Below are 9,825 nucleotides of genomic sequence, written 5' to 3'. Positions count from 1 at the left end.
TTGTTCACATGCTGCTTCAATTATGTATTTCCATGCACAAAGCACCCTGAAAATAGTAGTTCAAAACAACAAAACTGTGCATTGTGCCTCATGGTTCTGTAAGTTGACTGGAATCACCAGGATGGTTTTTCTGACACCATATAGGGTCACTTGCAGTCATCTGGAGGCTGGCTGCACTGGGACATTTAAGATGGGGCACACAGCACTTGCCAACCACATCAGCTAGTAGCTTCACTTTGCTGCAGACTGGAGTGGCTCAGTTTCCCTTCAAATGGCCTCTCCATGGTGCTTGGGCTTCTCCCCTCATTATGTGGGAGTTCAAAGAGACAACGTTCCCAGTGTGGAATAGCTTAGCCTCAGAAGTTACAGAGCGTCACTTCCACTGCATTCTATGGCTCAAAGCAAACCACAGGTCCAGCCCAGATTCAAAGGGAAGGGAAAGAGGCTCCACTTTTCAAAGTGGATGTGGCAAGGAATTTACAGCCATCTTTAACCATCACAATACATAACACATAAACCGGAGAACCTAACCACCAAATGAAAAACAAAACAAACAAAAACAGAAAAACAGAAAAGCCCAGCCATTTTCCATGAGGTGGGTTAGTTTCGTGCTGCTGCAACATCAGGTGGTGTGCATGAGAAATGCCACTGGCTCAAAGCAGTCTCCTGCTGAGGTGCTCCCGCCTGCTACTAAGCTGACCCATGGTGAGCCCTGCAAGTGCACAGAGCTGGTCTCTTGAGTGTTAGACGTTCTTGATAAAAGTATCCACTACAGAGTCTCAAACATAAGCAATCATTTGGGTTATAAGAATCCGAGTATGCATGTCAAAGAAAAGCCTTGAATATTGAGGAGTAGCTTGATATATTAAAATATTTGGAAAGACAAATATCACGTGATATTGCAAAAGCATCGTACCTGTAGGAATCCACATTGCAGAACATCAGGGAAGTGGCTTTGAGAACAACAATGAAATGAAATAGTAGAATTATCAGCTGTCTGAAATATGGCCAAAAATTACTTGCAGTGGGTTGAAGATGAAAACTACCACTGAATGCAGCAGAATTTTTATTTTAAACCAGTGAGAAGGCACCAAAATAGGCCAATGCCCATTCTGGTATGGAAATATTTCATTCCATAAATGACAGGCCTTTCCATCCACCCCTATATGGTTTGGCTGTGTCCCCACCCAAATCTCATCTTGAATTGTAGCTCCCATAATTCTCATGTGTTGTGGGAGGAATCCAGTGGGAGATAATTGAATCATGGGGGTGGTTTCCCCATACTGTTCTCGTGGTAGTGAATAAGTCTCAGAAGATCTGGTGGTTTTATAAGGGGAAACCTCTTTCACTTGGATCTCATTCTGCTTTGCCTGCCACCATGTAAGATGTCCCTTGCTCTTCCACCATGATTGTGAGGCCTCTTCAGCCATGTGAAACTGTGAGTCCATTAAACCTCTTTCCTTTATAAATGACTAAGTCTTGGGTATATTTTTATTAGCAGCATGAAAACAGACTAATACACACCCCTTCTCCAAAACTGCATGTGTTTATCAAGGTAAATGGTATATATATATATATATATATATACACATACATGTATATATATACATACATATAATTTATTGGCTGAGAATTTAAGGTGTCTTAAACTACAGCAGAATTTTAATAAAGTTTATTATTTATTTTGTAATGAATTAATTACAAAATTATATAGCAGGTCCTGGAATAACATCATTTTATTTCAAAGTCATTTTGTTATAATGTTGAAGAGAAAAAAAAAAACGAATTCCTCCTGGTGGGGCCACCATCTATGTGAAGTTTGCACATTCTCTCTAGGTCTGTGTAGGTTTTTTCTGGGTACTCCTCTTTCCTCCCACATCCCAAAGGTGTGCCTATGAGGTGAACTGCCATGTCTACACATCCCAGTATGAGTGAGTGCAGGTGGTGTGCACGCGCCCTGAGATGGGAGTGTGTCCTATTCAGGGCTGGTTCCTGCCTTGTGCCCTGAGCTTTAGAGATAGGCTTCAGCCACCCTCAACCCTGAACTGGAATAAGCAGGTAAATAATTCTCTTACTTGTTTTTATTAATTTGTCTTAAATGTATTATAGCTTTTACTTTAATGTTTAATATTACATTTATTTTATTGTTTTAATGTTTAATATTACAAGTGTTTGGGTCTTCATTTAGAAGTTTGGTGATGTTTTTGCAATCAGAAATATGCTACAGGAACTTAACTCTTGTGGACATCAATTAGCCTATAGGAAAATTGGTTTCTTTCTATGTAGTTTTGCTTATAGTCACTGTTTCCAAGAGCCTATGAAGTCATGAAAAACTTCCTGTATAGGTGTTGAGTATTCTGTCACTAACCTCATTTCCCCACAAGCTCTGTTATTTTTATTATGCAAAATTCCGTAGCAAGTGATTTTAGGAACACATTGCAGAAGAAATGATCATATATTGAATTTCACGTTATTTTATTAAGAATTATTTTCCTTTTGCTTCTCTATATTATTGTTAGGTATATGAATAATATATATGTTATATACAAACATATAATCATACAAATGTATATCATGTATCTAGATCTGTTGTATTGCCCAGGAATTTCATAACTGGCTAGTAAAGGGGACTGTAAAAGACACGTTTTTAAAGGAGGAAATTGGAAATAGAGCTGAGGAAGCTCCACCCGGTGATTCCTGAGGTTACTGCACATGGCAGCTAAACCCCTTGGCTGGGATACAAGAGGTCCTGTATTAGCTATCTATGGCAGCCTAACAAATTCCCCTTACATTTAGCAGCTTAAAATAATAACTTTTTATCACCTCTCATAGTTCCTGTGGGTCAGGAATTCAGACAGGGTGGCTTGTCTCCACCTCATGGTGTCTGGAGTCTCCGCTGGGGCACTCGAAGCAGTAGCAGGGACCATCTGCAGGCCACTGCCTGGTGGGTGTGGCAGTCCACAAGGGCTTTCAGGTTTTGGCTGGAACACCCACACATGGCCTCTCCTTGCAGGCTGGGCTTCCTCACAACGAGGTGGCTGGAAGCCAAGGAAAAGCACCCAAGAAAGCCAGGTAGAAGCCATATTGCCTTTTACGGCCTAGCTTGGAAATCCCCCAGCATCACTTTCCCTGTATTCTATTGGTCCAGGCAGTGATAGGGGTGTCCCCAGGTGTGAGGGTGAGACTGCCTCACATCTCAGTGGGGGTCAGCATTGCACTGTAGGAAGAGTCATGGGATGGATTATATATTAGTGTGACCATCTTTGCAAATACAGCGTGCTCTAGCCCCCAGGCAAGGGCTTTGGGTAAAACAAAGTCTAGAAAGATGAAAAGGATGATATAGGTAAACTTAGAAACAAAACAAAACAGAACTTTGTAAGGGGATGCATAGAACTAAAGCAAGAGCAAAGCTGAATACTCCTGGAATATCATAGTGAATCGAAATCCCCTAGAATCTCTGATAAACACACACTGTTTATCTTGGAAGAAAAGAGTTTCAGGAATTTCTTTAAAAGTAACATTATGTATATTGCCTCACACGTGGACTTTATGCAAAACTCTCACTTAGCAATTTAGTTTTGGTGTGTTTCAGAAATAATCTCATTTGCTTTCATATCTTGTAGAAAGAATGGAAGAAAAGCCAGTTTGTTTAGTCAGTAACTCTTGTTCTGGACTCAGAGGCCTGGGGGAAAAGAGTGTGTGCATGTGCATGTGTGTGTGTGTGTGAATGTGTGTGTGTGTGTGAATGTGTGTGTGTGTGTGCATGCAGAACAAAAGCAAATGCAATAAAATGAGAAGAGATGTGTTTCATTGTCTAGTTGCTTGCTTGTAATGCGAATAGCTTATGTTACTGGATGGACTGACGCCAGGAGCAATGAAGCCAATTGCTTCGTATCCCATGATGGGATGGGAAAACACTGGCCACTTCAGTCCATGCCACTGTGTGGCACCCTACTTTTCCTTGGGAACTGAAACTTGGTGCCTGGAGTTTCATAGAAAACTTGAGGTATTCTAACCACAAAAGTAAAACATGCTTCTGCCTGCAGTGCCCAGTGGAATAGTGTAGCCCGGGCAGGCCACCCGAGAGACCAACAGTCACACTGCTCATCCTATCCGAAGCCAGTAGGAAATGTCAGCCTTTGGAGCTCACTCAGCACACAGTGGGCATGTGATAAACCTTTGTGAATAGTGCATCAAGTTCCTAGCTGTCTTCCCTGAGCAGCAGAAACACAGGGCTGAAACAGTTCCAGCCAGCCTGGGCCCACGTCTGCCAACAAGTCTAGGCGTGTGACGCTCGTAACAATTCTGCATTTTCTACACGGCACAATTACCGTCAGTGCCAGAGTATGATAGAGAAGCCAAACAACTGCATTTGCAGATACCCTGAACTAACAAACTTCATCCTCAAAACAGCTCAGTTCCTGTTTGCAATCATGAGTTTGCATAATCTGCTACCTGGAAGCAATATGAATTGCACAGCAGCTCTGGGAAATGAGCCGGGTAATTAAATCTTTAGGAGCCGAGGACAAGATGTGACATTTTACCTACAGGGCACCAAACAAAGTCAACATGTTTAATTTTTATTCTGCTCCCACTGTCCTTCTGGCCTTTTGTTTGAAACTATCTTGTGAAAATACAGCATTCAAACAGCCAGAAAGTCCTCACAGAGACCACAAGAGAAATGATAATGAATTGCTTGTGAACAGCCTCATGGCCAGATTAGTTTTTATAAGATACAGCTTTTTCTACTACCCATCTTTGGCTCCCTCCATTATTTTTAAGCTTCCCGGGGTCCCATTTTCTGTTTGTTAGGGAAAGGTTTCTGTTTCATAGCTCTAATTGTGTGTAATGTCAAATAAATCCCAGGGGAGAGAACCACCATGTTGCCATCACTGTGTATAAATCGCAGGCCAACCACGAAAGACATTTGGAAGTCTTACTCCCATTTTTTCCTCTTTCTAGAAAACCACATCTGGTTAGGAGCCCAATGTGTCCCACTTGGACAAAAATAGAAATCTCTCTTCTGGAATATGGTAAACACAGATTTTGTTTCCAAGTTAACACATAACGTAGTTCTATCATTATGTTTACAGAGAATAAGTTCTCAATATCATATTAAATATAGCTTCTGTGCCAAAAGAATAGGGATCAACCTGCCGTCTTTATTTCCAGGAATTAGTCTTTTTTATTCCTCTAGTGGAAACCTCTGAGGAATTCGCTCATTTTCCCCCTAAAGCTGTGAAGAAAAGTTAAAGGTCAAATAGGAGAATAGAACGAAAGAGGAAGAAAACAGAGAAACTCAAAGAAACCTAGACTCTTGAATTTGAACTCATTTTTTTGCAAAATAATTGAATGAGTCAGTCTCAAAACATCAGAGGGCTCTCCACCTATTTCTCAATGAACTGAGAAGCATGGAGGATTCAGGGTGGGGCTAGGGAGGTGGAAACCTGTGCTTTGATTCAGGGAGGGGTAATGCTTCTAAGCTTCGTTAGGAACTGAATAATGGCAAGGTGCCCAGGGAGCATGCCTGGATTCTGGCTCCTTGCCCAACCCTCACCCTGCCCCAGGGTAAACTCAGAAAACCAAGTCAGATCATCATAATGATGTGCATGGCTGCTGTTACCTGAGACGGAAGCCATGACGTCATCTTGTCACAATTGACTTCAGATTTGTCACCCTCAGCTCTTCTCTGGTTGGAGCCAATGTTTTCTTTCAGACCTGAGATATCCTGATGAAGCAGACCACACCTGCCCTCGGAGATGACCTCATGAGGAAGCTGAGTTGCATAACAAACATCTCTCTGCTGCTCAGCCACCTCCACTCTTGTTCAACAGACCTTGGAGATAGCACGGCACCCACACCAAAAAATCAGGATGCTCTCTAATCAGCAATCTTTCTGTCCATATGAAATCAGACATTCCAACCATGGCAGAACCTCCTGAGTGGACCAGAGCTTCAGAGTCAGGAAAAGCTGGGGCCTAATGATGTTTCCAATCAAACCATTCTGCAGGGGATTTTCCATTTAACATATTGTGATTGTGCAGTAACATTAGTCTTTGCCATTTAATTTATTAAATTTTAAAATATTGTAGTATCCTCAACACAGTCTTTGTCTCTGATTTATACATATGACATATAAATTTTTATTACATATTACAAACAATTTATATATGAAGAACTCTGTGTGTTTAAATGCCAATCACTGGTACACAGGCTTGAGGAATGTAGTAGCCAGGATTCAGTTTAGGAAACCAAAGTAATTCTAGGTACTTGATTGAAGAAGATTTAATAGTTGGAATTAGGTGTTTTAAAAATTATTGAAGAGGCTGGGCACGGTGGCTCATGCCTGTAATCCCAGCACTTTGGGAGGCTGAGGCAGACGGGTCATGAGGTCAAGAGATCGAGACCTTCCTGGCCAACACAGTGAAACCCCATCTCTACTAAAAATACAAAAAGTAGCTAGGCATGGTGGTGCGCACCTATAGTCCCAGCTACTTGGGAGGCCAAGGCAGGAGAATCGCTTGAACCCAGGAGACGGAGGTTGCAGTGAGCCAAGATCGTGCCATTGCACTCCAGCCTGGGTGACAGAGCAAGACTCTGTCTCAAAAAAAAAAAAAAAAAAATTATAGAAGAAGCAGGTTTTAGGCTGTGACTCTTGGAATGGCCCTCAGAACAATTAGAACCAGCCAGTGGGGGAATTATTGCCTCTGAGGTCAATGCTGGAGCCGGGCAGTCTAGGTTGGAAGCTCTAGGGACTAACGCCAAAAACATTGAGATGTGACTGTCCCTGAGACTCAGGAAATCAAAGATAAACACTGGGAAAACTTAAAAGAAATCCATGACTCTCCTGAACCCACAGTGAAAGACAGAAGCTGTAGGGAGGCCCACCTTCAGCCCTGCCTCACCAGTCTTGCTCCACATCAGGGGCCAGCAAACATGTGCTAGAAAGGTCCAGAAGAGTCCAGATTTGTGGCTTTGTGGGCCATAGGCTCTCTGTCACAACCACTCAACTCCGCCATTACAGTGTGGAAGCAGCCAAAGTAATAAGTAAATGAATGAGTATTCTGTGCACCTGTTTACAAAAACGGACTTGGTTCCTGGGCCATAGTTAGCCAATCTTCACTCTAGTGAATCTAAATGGAACTAATTTACCTCCAGAATCCTAGCTGCAAAGGAGTCTTGAAAATGTATTTTTTAGTTTTCTAATTAAATGGCCCTGAGACCATGAAGGAGTACCACATTCCTGTCTGATGAAAGCACATTGCTCCTGCTGCATTCTATTTGTTTGAATGCAGAGAAAGCATTAGCCAACACAAAAGATGCATACCAGGAGACAAGCGCTGTGTTGATTTGCTCCACCAAAAAAGCTATCTCTTGAAGAATGGCTACAGTTATAGTCACATATTATTACATGTATGATAATTTATTGTCATTCTCCAAGAATCACATATCTTCTGCATGAAGAGGACACGAGAGTCGCCTCCTCTGAATCTTGCAAGTCTCTGAAGGCGCACCATCTTTGAAATTCACCAGACATGCTTGTTGATTTTGGTTTTATAGGGAAAGGTAGTTCCAGGGGTTTCCATTTGACCATTTCTACCAGAAGGACCCTAGCCCCACTCTCCACATTGATAAGGAAATCAATGTAGACATTTGAGCAGTTGTTGTTGAGTATTTCTATCTCAACTTTACATTCAGGAGCTAGAAAAATAACCACAAGATGGGCTTCCGGAGCCACTGGCCTACTGTGAAATAGACTTGGGCCAAAATTCCATTTCTCCCCTGACCATCTCACCTCCCACATAAATCTCCAATCTGGTTTGGATTCATATCAACCCAGAGCCTGTGCCTATGAATACCTGAAAATCTGGATCTCTCCCTTTCCGCTGTGCACAGCCACCCTAGTTAATGGCTTCAGGTAATTTCTTGGATGGTAGGAGGAAGATAGAGCATGCTTTTGTGGCAGTTTCTCTAGGGTCTGGACTCAGGGGAAACCAACCACCTCTTCTCTCAGAGACTTTCCATAGTGTCTGCTCACTCAAGACTCAGGAGTGTTAACTCAAGTGCTTTTCAGTTTATAGATCAGATAGGTTGTCTGTTGATTTCATGGGCACCATGACCCCACCCTGGAAACCTGTGGGCCCAGTCATCTGACCACCACTTGGCCCTGCTGCTGGTCATGGTAGTCACTCTCATCTTGTCACTGACAGCAGAGTTAACTCTTCTGGAGTTAAGGCTTACGAAGGAAAGTTAGCGGTCCAGGCCACCATCAGATGAATACACCACTCAACTGACTATGACAGGAATATAAAGCTAGCTTTTACCTTTTTAATTTGTTAAATAAAAGAACTGTGATTGTATTTAACACAGACTTCATGCTTGATTTCTTCTCCTATTTACATATGACTGGTATCTATGAAAAACTATGTTTTTGTTGTATTTCAGTGCTTATGGCAAACTCAAAATTTGGAATTTAAGTTGGCACTATTTGGGGTTTTGCCTCTTTGCTGGGACAGATGACAAAGCCAGGAGTAAATAAGCCTTATGAGGCATTTTCTGTCAACAGCCAGAACTAGAGTCCCTTGATGAATCACAAATCTATTTAGCTGAAGATTTACGGTATCCTATCATGGAACCATTGTGATTTCCAACTCTGAGAAAGGCTGTAAGGCTCTGTGATTTGGAATGATTTATCTGCAGCAGCCAGATTCCATAAGGCTCAACTCTGAAGAAGCGTGAAGCAGGGGAGGTGAGACCCGGGCCCAGAACCGGGTCTAGGGGAGACCCACGTCCGGGCATGAACACCGCTATGCCAGTGTCATTATTCTTCTGCAGAATGGGTTAGTACTGCCTGGGATGAGGATGGAGTTTGTCCCCGCAGGAAGGAATGCAGCTAACAGGAATGGCTTTGTGCTCCAGCACGAATGAGTTCAACAAAAAAGCACAGACTCTGGAACCAAACTAGTCTGAATTCCCACCTCTAACATTTCCTAGAGAAATTACTTAATTTGTGTCTGAGTTTCCTCATCTCTAAAATGAGGATGAGGGAGTACCTAACTTACAGGATTGCTTAAAGAATTAAGTAAATTAACTTATGTGAAACACTGCAAGCAGTGGCTGGCACATGGCGAGTTCAGTGAATCAGCTACACCATCTATATGGGGCGACAGGGCAGGAATGGGGACCCAGAAGATGAAGGCAGAGTAGTAGAAGGAGGACCTTACTCCCCTGAGCTCCACCTATCCCTGCAGGGGTATTTGGAAGGGATTGCACCTGCTCTGCCAATCCTTCTGTCTTTAATAATTGAGCTTCTCCCCCACAGTAGGAAAACATTGAGCTCTGCCACCTGCTCAGGTGATATGCTCCAGGCACAGGCGTTAAGGAGCTGCGGTTACCTTTCATGTGGCCTCTAGGTGTCTCTCGGGCCTGAATATAGGAGAACAGCCCATTCCACTGATGTCTCTCTTCCCAGACCTTCTTCTTTCTTTCCTTCTTCCCTTCCTCCCTTCCACTCTTGACATTTGTTAAACTAAAATGAATCCCAGCAGAAGTTCCATATTATCTTCTAGAAAGTCCAAAACACTCTAATTCAAGCTACACTCCCCAAAAGCATCCAAAAACTGCTGAAAGAAATGTGCTTGGTCCCAGGCAGAGTGACCCATACTGAGTTATCCCCCTCATCTGTTGTCCTGGGATGTATTCGGGGTTCTCAGGCAGGCCACTCTCCTGCCACAGACATTTCTTTGAGCTCAGGCCACCCCAGCACAGGCAGCCATATAATATAATGTCTTAGCGCAACTCACTCAGGGATCCATGCTTATCGGG

The 9,825-nt window shown here is 42.8% G+C and overlaps 1 long non-coding RNA gene across 3 annotated transcripts; it reads left to right on the top strand.

The window, feature by feature from the left end:
- The first annotated feature begins 1,355 nt into the window (after positions 1 to 1,355).
- On the top strand, positions 1,356 to 6,101 carry LOC129478318 (uncharacterized). 3 transcript variants are annotated; one of them, XR_008656396.1, is made up of 4 exons: positions 1,356 to 1,438; positions 1,887 to 2,058; positions 4,963 to 5,033; positions 5,668 to 6,101. It is a non-coding gene; the product is annotated as an uncharacterized lncRNA (long non-coding RNA). The 3 variants fall into 3 exon arrangements; XR_008656397.1 differs by having other exon boundaries at positions 1,837 to 2,058; positions 5,717 to 6,101; XR_008656395.1 differs by having other exon boundaries at positions 1,837 to 2,058; positions 5,683 to 6,101.
- The last annotated feature ends 3,724 nt before the right edge of the window (positions 6,102 to 9,825 follow it).

Source organism: Symphalangus syndactylus, chromosome 3 (assembly GCF_028878055.3).
Source record: "Symphalangus syndactylus isolate Jambi chromosome 3, NHGRI_mSymSyn1-v2.1_pri, whole genome shotgun sequence".
NCBI lineage: Eukaryota > Metazoa > Chordata > Mammalia > Primates > Hylobatidae > Symphalangus > Symphalangus syndactylus.
Note: the sequence above shows the minus strand (reverse complement) of the source record. Positions and strands in the feature narration are given on the sequence as shown.